Here is a 12,500-nt window from a genome sequence, read left to right on the forward strand (position 1 = left end):
GATTAACATAGCCGCCTGCACGGCGTGCAATGATCTGCAGAGATGATCTATGTAAACTACACATAATTATTCATAGATTTACCTGGAAATATTACTTGGGTCTTGAGGGATATATAACCCTCATAATTACTCATTATTATGCCGATTATTTAACACTTTTTACACGCACGACCTGCTCTTGTGAAGATGGACGCACTGAACACTAATGGAGACAGACTACGTACTCAGTTTTGATTTGGAGTCAACGTGAGATTTCCAGGTTTTTTCTTGTCGGAATCCTCCCGCTTCGCGCTTCCATCAGCCAGCTGCGGCTCCTTCACGGGAAGTTATGGTTTTGGCAATACAATCAACCGTCCTTCTCTCCATTATCATCATTACTTCCTTATCATTCATACGTTTACATTATAGCACGCGTAGCAAGACCGGTGCGACTTCTCAGCCAAGGTCTATATAAGTATAAGTCTATACAAGTACATTATATAGACCTCTGTTCTCAGCCGCCCTTCACCGATCACTCCGCGTGCCCTCGGCGACTCCTTCTCCCTCTCCGTTCAATCGGCTTTTTACGACAACGCGAGGCCTTTCCAGCTGATCGCGAAGCGGATTCCGCTTGTTTTTACGGTCAGTTATTAAGGCGATGCTCGGCCTCGTAAACCTGCGCGTATATTAATCCTAGGCTGTGTGTTTCCGGTGGGTGTTGGCGGGACGGCCTCGGTGGCGGGCGGCGGGGCGCGAGGGCCGGGCGGGCGGGCGGGGGCGGGCGTGGGCGGGGAAGCGCAACGGCCATTTCGGGCATGCGCGCGTGGGGGAGTGAATGTTCTCCGATTAATTGCTATGCATTAAATGAGGCGGCTGGATACACGCACATGCAAGGGGCAGAGAGGAAGGAGAGAGGCTCGCTACCGACGAAGAAAGAGAGGAGCAGAAAGGAGAGAGAGAAAAACGAGAAAAGGGGGTAAAGGCAGAGAAAAATGTACAACAGGAGAAGAGAGGTGCAAACTCACAGGAAAGAGATACACGCACACATGAATAGGTAAAAAATCATGCAGCGAGAACAGAAGCGCGCCGACCCTCCCAGCCCCTGCCAGTGCTGGCGCAAAACACAAGCAAGCGCCAAAGCCTGCACGATAAAACACCAATACTTGTACATAAGTGCAAAAGCACCAGCGATTTCACACAGACACACGAACGGCAATACGCCCGTACGAGCACCAGCACAGAGACGCCCACACAAGCGCATTACGCGCGCCCACGGACGAACACCGGAGTTCCCCAAACAAAAGCACAGTCGCAGAGGCGCCCAAGCCATTTGCTCGTCACCGTCTTCGCTCAGACATTAAAGCATCTTAGCTCCTCTCATACAAACATTAACTGCTTATATAGTCCCCAAGAGATCACTTCAGATGCTCAATCTTCCACGTGGACTTCCAAGGGCCTCAGCGCCCGCCAGCGTCCTCGGCCGCCCTGCTCGCTCCCGCAGGGGGGCGCCGGACGCGGGCCGAGGGCGGTCCCCATTGTCTATTTCGCTATGCTTGTTGTTGCTGAACATGACTGCAGTTCTTCATTTTTAGGTATCCATGTGTTACTGAATATAGTTAATATCAAAGTAATATATAAAGATGTAAGAGACGGAAGTAGCATATAAAGATCTTCATCTATTCTTTTCCTTTTCCTTTTTCTTATACTACAGTGCCAGCAAAAAGTTGAAATTTAAGTATGTGTATCCGCCCTTTTTCTTGATTATCTATCTACATTTATTCATTTATCTTTTTCTTTCTTTTTTTCTTGTGCACATAGACAAGCTACACACGAAATAACAACTTGATACAAATGCAGATAAATCATTACGACGATGAGTGCAAACACGATTACGCAAAATGAACGAACAGGTGCAGACTAGAGATAAACACATGACACTGAATTCCCCTCTTGCTGTTAGAGGACTATAAACACAAGAGCTGAAGCAAGAAGTCCGCGTAGAGGTTTCCCTCTTACACGCACGTCCAGTGAATAAAGAACCCCTCGCCGGACTCCATTCTAAACTGTCTCGGAGTCAAAAAGTTTTAAGATATTCAACATGGGATTCAAACTTTCTTAACTGTAGTTTATAACCCGGGGAAGAGTATTCGGTAGCTCAGAGTATAAACGAGGGGAGAGAGAGAGAGAGAGAGAGAGAGAGAGAGAGAGAGAGAGAGAGAGAGAGAGAGAGAGAGAGAGAGAGAGAGAGAGAGAGAGCAAGGAGAGAGAAAGTGAGAGCTAGAGAAAGAGCGAGTGAGAGAGAGAGAGAGCGGATTTTCGAGATAGGGAGAGACAGAAAGAGAAAGGGAAAAAAAGTTGATGAAAGTGATTGTGAAAAAATAAAGACAGACACATAACTGAAATAGAGAGAAAATGCGAGAGAGAAGAGAAAAGAAAGAAAAAAACTAGAAACAGAAGAATATAGCAGAAAAGAATCAAGAAAGAATCGAGGTTCTCCAACCACGTGACTTGAACACTATTTAAAAATACTTTGTTCTTCTCTCCCTTAATCTCATCGACTTGTGACGTCACATCCTGTTGCTAATTGCCTCATTATCCCCGGCATCATCAACATCGTCATTAACTCGATCCCATAAATAACTTTCGCATCAATTACGGAAATCTTCTTAGTCATTAGTATTCATCACCCTCGCCATTTCTTTGCTGGCGGCATCGTTAGTCTGTGATGAAGTTGTTCACCAATGTTATTCTTATCAGCAGCGTTTCCGTTGTCATCACTAGCTTTCGTCATTCTTATCGTTACTGTCGTTATGCCATCAGTGATCATCGTTATCGTCATCATCAATCACCTCAAACTGCAATTATCTCTAAGCTTCGTCAACCTTTTCATGATAAGCATTATCGTCATTAGGTCCTTCACCCCCCCCCACCCAAACCCTCACTCCACCCCACCCCGCTTGAGTCTCCCCACGCCCGTCGTCCCTAGTTCTCCCACCTCCCCCCAAACCCCCACTTTCCACCCTCACCTCCCCTTAACCCCCCATTTCCCACCCCCTCCCCAACCCCCCATTTCTCATCCCCTCCACCAACCCCCCATTTCCTACCCCATCCCCCCAACCCCCCATTTCCCACCCCCTCCCCCAACCCCCCAATTCTCATCCCCTCCCCCAACCCCCCATTTCTCACCCCCTCCCCCAACCCCCCATTTCTCACTCCCCTCCCCAACCCCCCATTTTTCACCCCCCAACCCCCCATTTCTCATCCCCTCCCCCAACCCATTTCCCCACACCCCCTCCCCCAACTCCCCCATTTTCTCACCCCCTCCCCCAACCCCCCCATTTCCCACCCCCTCCCCCAACCACCCATTTCTCACCCCCTCCCCCAACCCCCCATTTCTCACCCCCTCCTCCAACCACCCATTTCCCACCCTCTCTCCCCCAACCCCCCATTTCCCACCCCCTCACCAACAACCCCCCCCATTTCCCACCCCTCCCCAACCCCGCATTTCCCACCCCCTCCCCCAACCCCCCATTTCTCATCCCCTCCCCCAACTCCCCATTTCCCACCCCCTCCCCATTTCTCACCCCCTCCCCCGACCCCCCATTTCTCACCCCCTCCCCCAACCCCCCATTTCCCACCCCCTCCCCAACCCCCCATTTCCCACCCCCTCCCCCAACTCCCCCATTTCCCACCCCCTCCCCCAACCACCCATTTCTCACCCCCTCCCCCAACCCCCAATTTCCCACCCCCTCACCAACCCCCCATTTCCCACCCCCTCCCCCCAACCACCCATTTCTCACCCCCTCCCCCAACCCCCCATTTCTCACCCCTTCCCCCAACCCCCCATTTCTCATCCCCTCCTCCCCTAACCCCCCATTTCCCACCCCCTCCCCAACCACCCATTTCCCACCCCCTCACCACAATCCCCCATTTCCCACCCCCTCCCCCAACCCCCCATTTCTCACCCCCTCCCCCAACCCCCCATTTCTCATCCCCTCCCCTAACCCCCCCATTTCCCACCCCCTCCCCCTAACCACCCATTTCTCACCCCCTCCCCCAACCCCCCATTTCTCACCCCCTCCCCCAACCCCCCATTTCTCACCCCCTCCCCCAACCCCCCCCATTTCTCATCCCCTCCCCTAACCCCCCATTTCCCACCCCTTCCCCCAACCCCCCATTTCTCACCCCCTCCCCCTAAACCCCCCATTTCTCACCCCCTCCCCCAACCCCCCATTTCCCCTCACCCCCTCCCCCAACCCCCCCATTTCTCACCCCCTCCCCCAACCCCCCCATTTCTCACCCCCTCCCCCAACCCCCCATTTCTCACCCCCTCCCCCAACCCCCCATTTCTCACCCCCTCCCCCAACCACCCATTTCCCACCCCCTCACCAAACCCCCATTTCCCACCCCTTCCCCCCTTGCAAGAACATAGACCAATCAGCTACGAGATCATTGTACCCCCCCCCCCCCTTCTTTACATCGCTTTCCTTAAGTAACATACGCCCCAAAAATGCTAATTGGCAGCACGGCCGAGTAGCGACAAACGATGTAATTGGCTGCTAGTGTGGGAGGGGGAGGTGCCAAGAGGGGGATGGGGAGGGGCCAAGGGGGGGATGGGGGGGGGCATAGAGGGGGAGGTCTATAATTGAGTCATATCTATGTTTTGGATAAATATTCTAGAATCTTCCTTGTACACGGTGGAGCGGAGGCGGGGGGGGGGGGGGGTGAGGGAGTATACTGGAGATCTGTTTTACCTTATAACGCATAATCATCACCATTACCATTATCCTTATATTTGTTTTTGTCAGTTTCATTATCGTTTGTAACACAAATAGACGCAATAGTAGTAATTGAAATATCAACTGTTTTATTACCATGCTATTATCATTGTTGTCACTACTACTGTTATTGTTATCTTCATTATCATTGTCACTATCATTCAGGTAACTGTTAATATCATTATAATTGTCACTATTATTAAGGTAGTTGTTATTATCATTATCACTATCACTACTAATTTCCCGGCACCCCCTAGAGGATTACTATCCTTAATCAATACTACATCTCCAGGTTTAATATTTCTCTTTTGTACATGCCATTTGCCACGGAGAATCAGGATAGGAAACAACTCTCTCATCCATATTTTCGAGGATGCGTCAACTACATAATTAGCATATTTGAAATGTTTCGAATCTTACCGTCCCAAGAGTAGATCATTTGGGGATAAGATCCAAGATCTATATCAGAACCAGGTTTGATGCCTATTAGCCTTTCATTGATTAAGTTTGCGATTTCAAACATAACAGGATGTAATTCTCCATACTATGGAACTTTCTCTCCTTTGGACATAATGATTGCTTTCCTCACCAAGCGTAAAAGTGATTCTGAAGATCCATTTTGCCAAAGGGCATCTGAACCTTTTGTAAATTTCCAGGTCATGCGTTATTTGTTGCCAAATTTAGTTATCTCAGCAAGTTTCATACGATCTACCAAGTCTGCTAATTCCTTATTTGCCTTTTTAATTGAGACCCTCGGTCAGAATACAAAATTTCTGGAAAGCCTCTTACACTGAGAAATCATCTGAGCACATGTAGAAAACTGCTAGTGTCATCCCTTCTAAAAAATCAAGATGTGCAGTTCTACATAACATGCAAGTAAAAATAACTCCAAAAACCGTCATTTTGGTTCTCCTTTCCACAGAATCATTTGCAAAAATTGTTCCAAATAAATCGTGACGTATTAAGAAAAGGGAGGTGCAGGACTAAGTCATCCGTCAAGAAGCAGAACCATAGTTTTTTAATATATTTTATCAATTTTTTGGCATACAACACAGGAAGCTTTAATACTCAACGATGTGTCTGGATCCTGATGCCCAAAATTTGGATTATAATTTTACCAGAGTGATCGCGATTATGCAAATGAAGGATCGGTAACTTTGTAAATGAATAGTTAGGAATCATGAGTATGTACTTCATTCCAGTTTGTTTTAAGCGATTTGTTACTTCTAGTACGAACTGTAATCATTCCACTGTTGTCCATTTTAGGACCTAATCTTTGATACTGAACTCCTATTTACCGATACCGATCTGAACTATTTTAATCCAATATTTCTCTATATCATTTAGGTCTTTAGCTTCAGGTTCATCGCCCAAGTTCAACAAAGATTTATAATAGACTGTGTTCAAAACTCTTGCAGCTACATTAATTAGTTTGTTGTAATCACTGAATCTGTTTACATCTACAGTACTTCCATTCTTTGTTACAGCACAAGTTATTCCTCTCCCTAGCATATAGTACCTTACAGTTCTGGCTATTACAGTTCTATAGGTAAAGCAAGAAATGTCGGACCTCGTTGCCATATAGAATCTTCAATCAAGAGACTAGGACGCCATCCCCGAGTGCACCAGTCTGCCACATTTAAATTAGAACTCAATAGCAATCAGTTGAAGAGTTTTTGGTCTGAATTTGTGACACTCGGTTTCCTTCAAGTGTTGAAACTAAAAGGTTAATTTTGAATTTGGGCTCACAATTTCTGTGGCCACTATATGATTACTGAGTTAAAGATCCAATCCATTTCCCTTCCGATGAAATTTCAAAGACGACAAACTAGAACTGCTCCACACAGTTCCAATCTGGGTACTGCCATCTGCCGAACCGGGGCTAATTGCTCTTGGAAGCAATGAGAGCACCCTCATAAGTACCATCAGATAGCTTCCATCTTATGTAGGCTACAGCGCCATATGCCTTGGAGCTTCCATCTGCAAGACTTATTAGGTCAGGATTTCCCGCTGCATTTCAAGGTCCTACACACATTGAATTTAAGCGATTCAGGTTCAAACGGTTCCAGACATGTTTCCATTTCTGATAATGAGCAGAACTAATTGCAGCATCCCAGCCTAGCCTCTCGTTGTAGGTGTCTCTGTCCAAAACTTATTCTCATGAGTTTAAAAGGAGTCATCCCACTGAATCATATGTGCTAGCTACTTGATTAAGTATCATTTTCTTTGTTAATTTATTTGACAATTTCACTTAATTTTATCCTTTGTAAGATTTGCTTCAAAATATCCGTGTTTAACTTTTTGAAAAGTTCAAATGCACTTTAAAGAAAAAAAATCAGATCTGTCTCATTCTTCACACTTAATCATCATCCGTGTCTACAGTGCTTGGATGGAAATCAGAAATCTCCTTCCTGCCCGATAGGATCCATTCCTCTATTCTAAATCTACCTTTGGTAGAGTTATCCACTTCTTGGGTCATTGTGCTAACTTCTGCATAATTATCAATGCTTGTTAATAGTCATCAACATGAGAATCAACTGCTCAACACGTTGTCACTAAATGTGACTGTTGTTAGAGCATAGTGATGGGTTTACAAATGGAGTTCAATTCCCTCCATAAAAATCTATGACAGTGCTGATATAGAAGATGTATTTGCACAGAGTTATACATCTTTGCTATGTCCCCCCTCAGTCCTATGAAGCCTTGTCGAAATCATAAAAGTATCCCGAAAACATTATTGAGGCACGCGGGACCCGCAGCTGGAAATTCAATATGAGAAGCGGATGAATCCAACACATTCGTACTGCCGTTGATCTTGCAATCAGGTTTATGCACCTCATGGTGGGACAAATAGGAAACGGGTCCCGAGTGAACCAACATTTCCTCGACAATTAACTTATTTGCAATTCCTCTATCATATCCTGCATTTATCTGATCTACTTCAGTAATTGCGAGCTAGCTTTTATTTTCTGTGGACATCGATCTGGCAGAAGCCAATGAATATTGTCTTTTAACACACTGGGATCTCTTACCCAAGGTTATTCTGCCAACTATTTCTGTTCATTTTCATCAAACTTCAGTCCCTCTAAGGTGACTTTTCAGTTTAAAATTTCCACATCGACAGCCTCCGCATTGGAACAAAAGACTCCTACTTTAATTATAAAAAAATAATTGTTTTATGTACCTTTTAGGTCTAATTACAAACTAGCATACGATATTTCCGGTATTTCTAAATTTCCAGATTTGTCAGGGATTTCCGGTTTTCAAGTGATTTCCAAAGTTTTCAAAAGCATTTGAAAACCATTAAATCATCGTAAATACTTCAAAATTTAAGCTGCTATCAGTTGTTATCTTACAGGTCCCACATGAAATGTAATGCACTACCTTACCATAAAACATGTTTCTTACTGTAATTCTTCAGATAAAAATTCTCGATTTTTCGTTTTTGCTATATGATGGATTAACTATTTGAGTACTGTTTAAAACAACTCACTTAAAGTAAGCTCACTTGACCTTGTAGCTACATTCATAACATCCTGTGCTGTTTTTTTATTGATATAATGTTTTACGAACATCGCGCTTGAGTGTTATTGCTTGACCCTTGTGTAATCATTTCTTAGGCATTTTTTGCTTTATTTTGATAAAAGCCTGCTCCACCCCCATATACATACATACATATACATATATATATATATATATATATATATATATATATATATATATATATATATATATATATATATATATATATATATACATATATATATATATATATATATATATATATATACATATATATATATATATATATATATATACACACACACACACACACACATACACACACACACACACACACACACACACACACACACACACACACACACACACACACACACACATATATATATATATATATATATATATATATATTGTCAACAATATGCGCCTAGGCCTTGCAGCTGCCTTACTTCCTGGCTTCGTACCTTACTTGCCGAGCCCAAGCGCTTCTCTTCCGGCAACCCATCTGCCACGACCAGAAGAACGGACGCCCAAAGAATATGCTAACAGGCACCACACCAACAGGACAAGGAGTCGCTGGATATAAGTCGTCTCGTCAGGCAGACCGGGGGGGGGGGGGCAGAAGAGCAGAAGAGGCAGACCAGACTCAGCAGACAGGAGTCACAAGATAGGTCACCCTCTGCCCTCGGGACTCGGGGCACGGGGTCACTCTCGGGGGTCACGCCTTTACTCTCCCGAATAAACCAGCAAGCCAAGACCCCTTTCATTCTCCTCCACCCATCCGCTCCCAACTTCATCACACATATATGTATGTAAGTATGCATGTATGTATATATATAATATTTATATAAATACATATATGCATGTATGTATGGGTGTATGCACACACACACACACACACACACACACACACACACACACACATATATATATATATAAATATATATATAAATATATATATATATATATATATATATATATATATATATATATATATATATTCAGTAGTATTGGTAGGTACTAAAAATCTCTTTGTACTGTTTCTGATAAATCCACTTGTCCGGGTTTTTTTTTTTTTTTCAAAGTTAAAAAAGGCATTTCAGATTTAATATTAATTAAAAATAGCATTACTTTAAGATAGTGCATTTAAAAAATCGGTTTTGCAGTTCAGGACCTAAAGTTGGCCTAATGGAGTTCATAGACTAACACTTTTTACCGATTTTTGAAGACATATTTACCAAGATTTTGTAAACGATTGCTGCGAATTAAACGTTTTTAGGAATTGAGGAATCTTAGATTTCCCTGGGGATTTTCCCCATCCCCCCAAAAAAATTAAGGATCGGATTTTTTTCGGATTTCCAGGTACGGTGTATGGGATTTCTGAAGTGAAATGCCCCTCACAGCATACAAAGTACATGATTAACTGTTGCATTTAGTTTACTGACATTTTGCTCCAGAAGACTCATATCCTCGCACACAATATGGACTTTACATTAACTAAATTTTTTTTATTTTACTACTCTAGGAAGGAGTACACAGTAGTCAGACCCTATCAGCAGGTCTACTTTACCAGTGGGTCTGTCTGTCTCCCCAGAATGAACTTTCAGTTGACAATATTAGTCCTATCCACTTTGTTTACCTCTGAATTTATCTTATCAAATCCAACTACCTCAACTAACCACCATTTTCCTGACTCATCCCTTACAGGAACCTTGTATACTTGTTTCTTTTTTTATTATTATTATTATTTCCAATTTTTGTTAGACATGCTTACTTCTGTACGTTTCACGCTTAGATTGGGAGCTGCTGTATGTGTCCTCGTTGTTAATTTGCTCCCTTGGTCAAAGAATGCTTAGATTCTGTGATATAATCTTAATCATCATTAGTAATATGCTTTCTTTATCTAGTCAACAGGAAGCAAACTTTCAGCTTTGGTTGAATTATGATGATTTGCTGTTTCTTTTATCTTTCCGATTCCTCTCAAGTCCAACCAGGCTTGTACCACTACACTCATCACATGAAGTAGTTTCGCTTTATTACATTCTGACACTGGCTTCAAAGAGGTAATTTCTCTAAGTATTGCATCTACTATTTTTACTGAGGAACCGAGTCTTCCGTTGTCTCTCTCTTTCATCTGGGCGAAATCCCAGAGCCTCCCAACCACCTCTAGCTTTCCCTTGAAGTGCCTGCATAAGTATGAATGGCCTTTCTTTACCATGACGAGATATTACAGGTCTTGTATAATCCTTAAAAAATGTGGGGAATTCACGGATATCTCCATTAAATGTAGGAGGCTCCACTTTCATGATGAGAATGTTACAATTATTATCTCACGGTACATTTTCTGTTTCTCTTGAATATCACTAACTTTTGCAAATTACCATTGTACACAAATGTTCACTTTGTGCATCTTCATTTGACTGTTCCAATATTTTATCACTAATGTTTTCTATTCTCTCAAATAAGCCACAACTCGCAATGAAGATACTCAATGGCCTCTTGTTGAACAAGATCATTAAGCACGCCTACTCTAGTGGTGAATCTTCCTTCAGCAATTCTTCGCTGCTTCCTTCTTTGGTCTGGTTCCTTCATTTCCTGTGCCGACAGGCTGTTCCGTTTAGAAGGCTCCGAGTCCTGTCCTTCGCCTGGCACGGCTGTTGTCAGACTGCTGGGTAATAACAGGCTGTGTCGCGTCCACCTTTAATAAATTGCTAGCATAGCGATCCAACCTTCAAATCAGTGATGTTAAAACAGTTGCTTAGCAAAATATGCTAAATAGCACTAATACAAATTTGTATATACATGAAATTTTTAAAGCAATAATACAACACATAGAAATAATACAGAATACGTTTGAAAAAGATAATCAATCATTAGAATAACATTTCAAAGACAACTTAATCAAATAAAACCGCATAGACTGCATTAAGATAAATTATTGAATTATCCATCAATCTTGCCCATTGATCAGTTATCAACAATCAAATAACTTACGGAGCACACTTAAACATTGGCCTAAGGCCCGGAAGCAAACTTCACGTAGACTGAATCACAACATCCTCGTTACACAATATCACAGTTAACTGTTTACAAAATGCAAAGGCAAAAGCTCAAAGAAATCGGAGCAACTTATGAACAATTCTTCTCGAGAAATGATAAACAGTAACCTTATGATGATCCTGGTCTGTAATACTGACGCTAAAATTCACACACCAATTGTTTCACAAATCTGTAATGCACACTTGACAGACCAGACTGAAATTCTGCCATGTGGCCGTTCGAACCCAGGAGATGAAATCATTTTCAGCGCTCATGTGGCGGACCGGAAGACAACTGACGCGCCAACCAAAACAAAAGTTTACGACAAGAACAAAAGAGCATCGCTTTGCGACACAACAAAAAATAACAATTTAAATCCCCAGAATCTTTATCTACAAACCATAACAATTAATCAATAAAGACTCACTTAGGATAACTTACAAACCAACGCACACACACACACACACACGCACACACACACACACACACACGCACACACACACACACACACATATATATATATATATATATATATATATATATATATATATATATATATATATATATATATATATATTATGTATATATATAGATAGATATATGTATATATAGACACATGTATATATAGATACATATGTATGTGTGTATATATATATATATATATATATATATATATATATATATATATATATATATATATATATATATATATATATACGTCCGCATAATGGATCGTGATGAAATTGGTATCGTTGGATTCCACTCACTCTCTAGTGTCCAAATATACAGAAATTACTTAGCGGAAACCCTCCAAACCCACGCATTCTTGGTCCCGATCGCAGAGGAGGCGGGGAAACTACCAGGGAAATTTTGGGGGAAAATGTAAATACTGTACACAAAATCAGTCACCGTACTAACACATGGGGATATAAATATGCAATTTCGCTGGTGCCTCCCATGCCCTCCCATGCTATCGGGGCCAAGAATGTGGAGGTTGGGGAGGGGGGGCTCCCGAGCAATGAAACCTACATATTTGGATTGCAGAGTGAGAGGAATCCAACGATACCAAAATTGTTGCGATCCGTTATGCGGGCGTATTGAAAATAATACCATATATAAATATAAATATATATATATATATATATATATATATATATATATATATATATATGTATATATATA

This window comes from Penaeus vannamei, chromosome 19 (assembly GCF_042767895.1).
Source record: "Penaeus vannamei isolate JL-2024 chromosome 19, ASM4276789v1, whole genome shotgun sequence".
Taxonomy (NCBI): domain Eukaryota; kingdom Metazoa; phylum Arthropoda; class Malacostraca; order Decapoda; family Penaeidae; genus Penaeus; species Penaeus vannamei.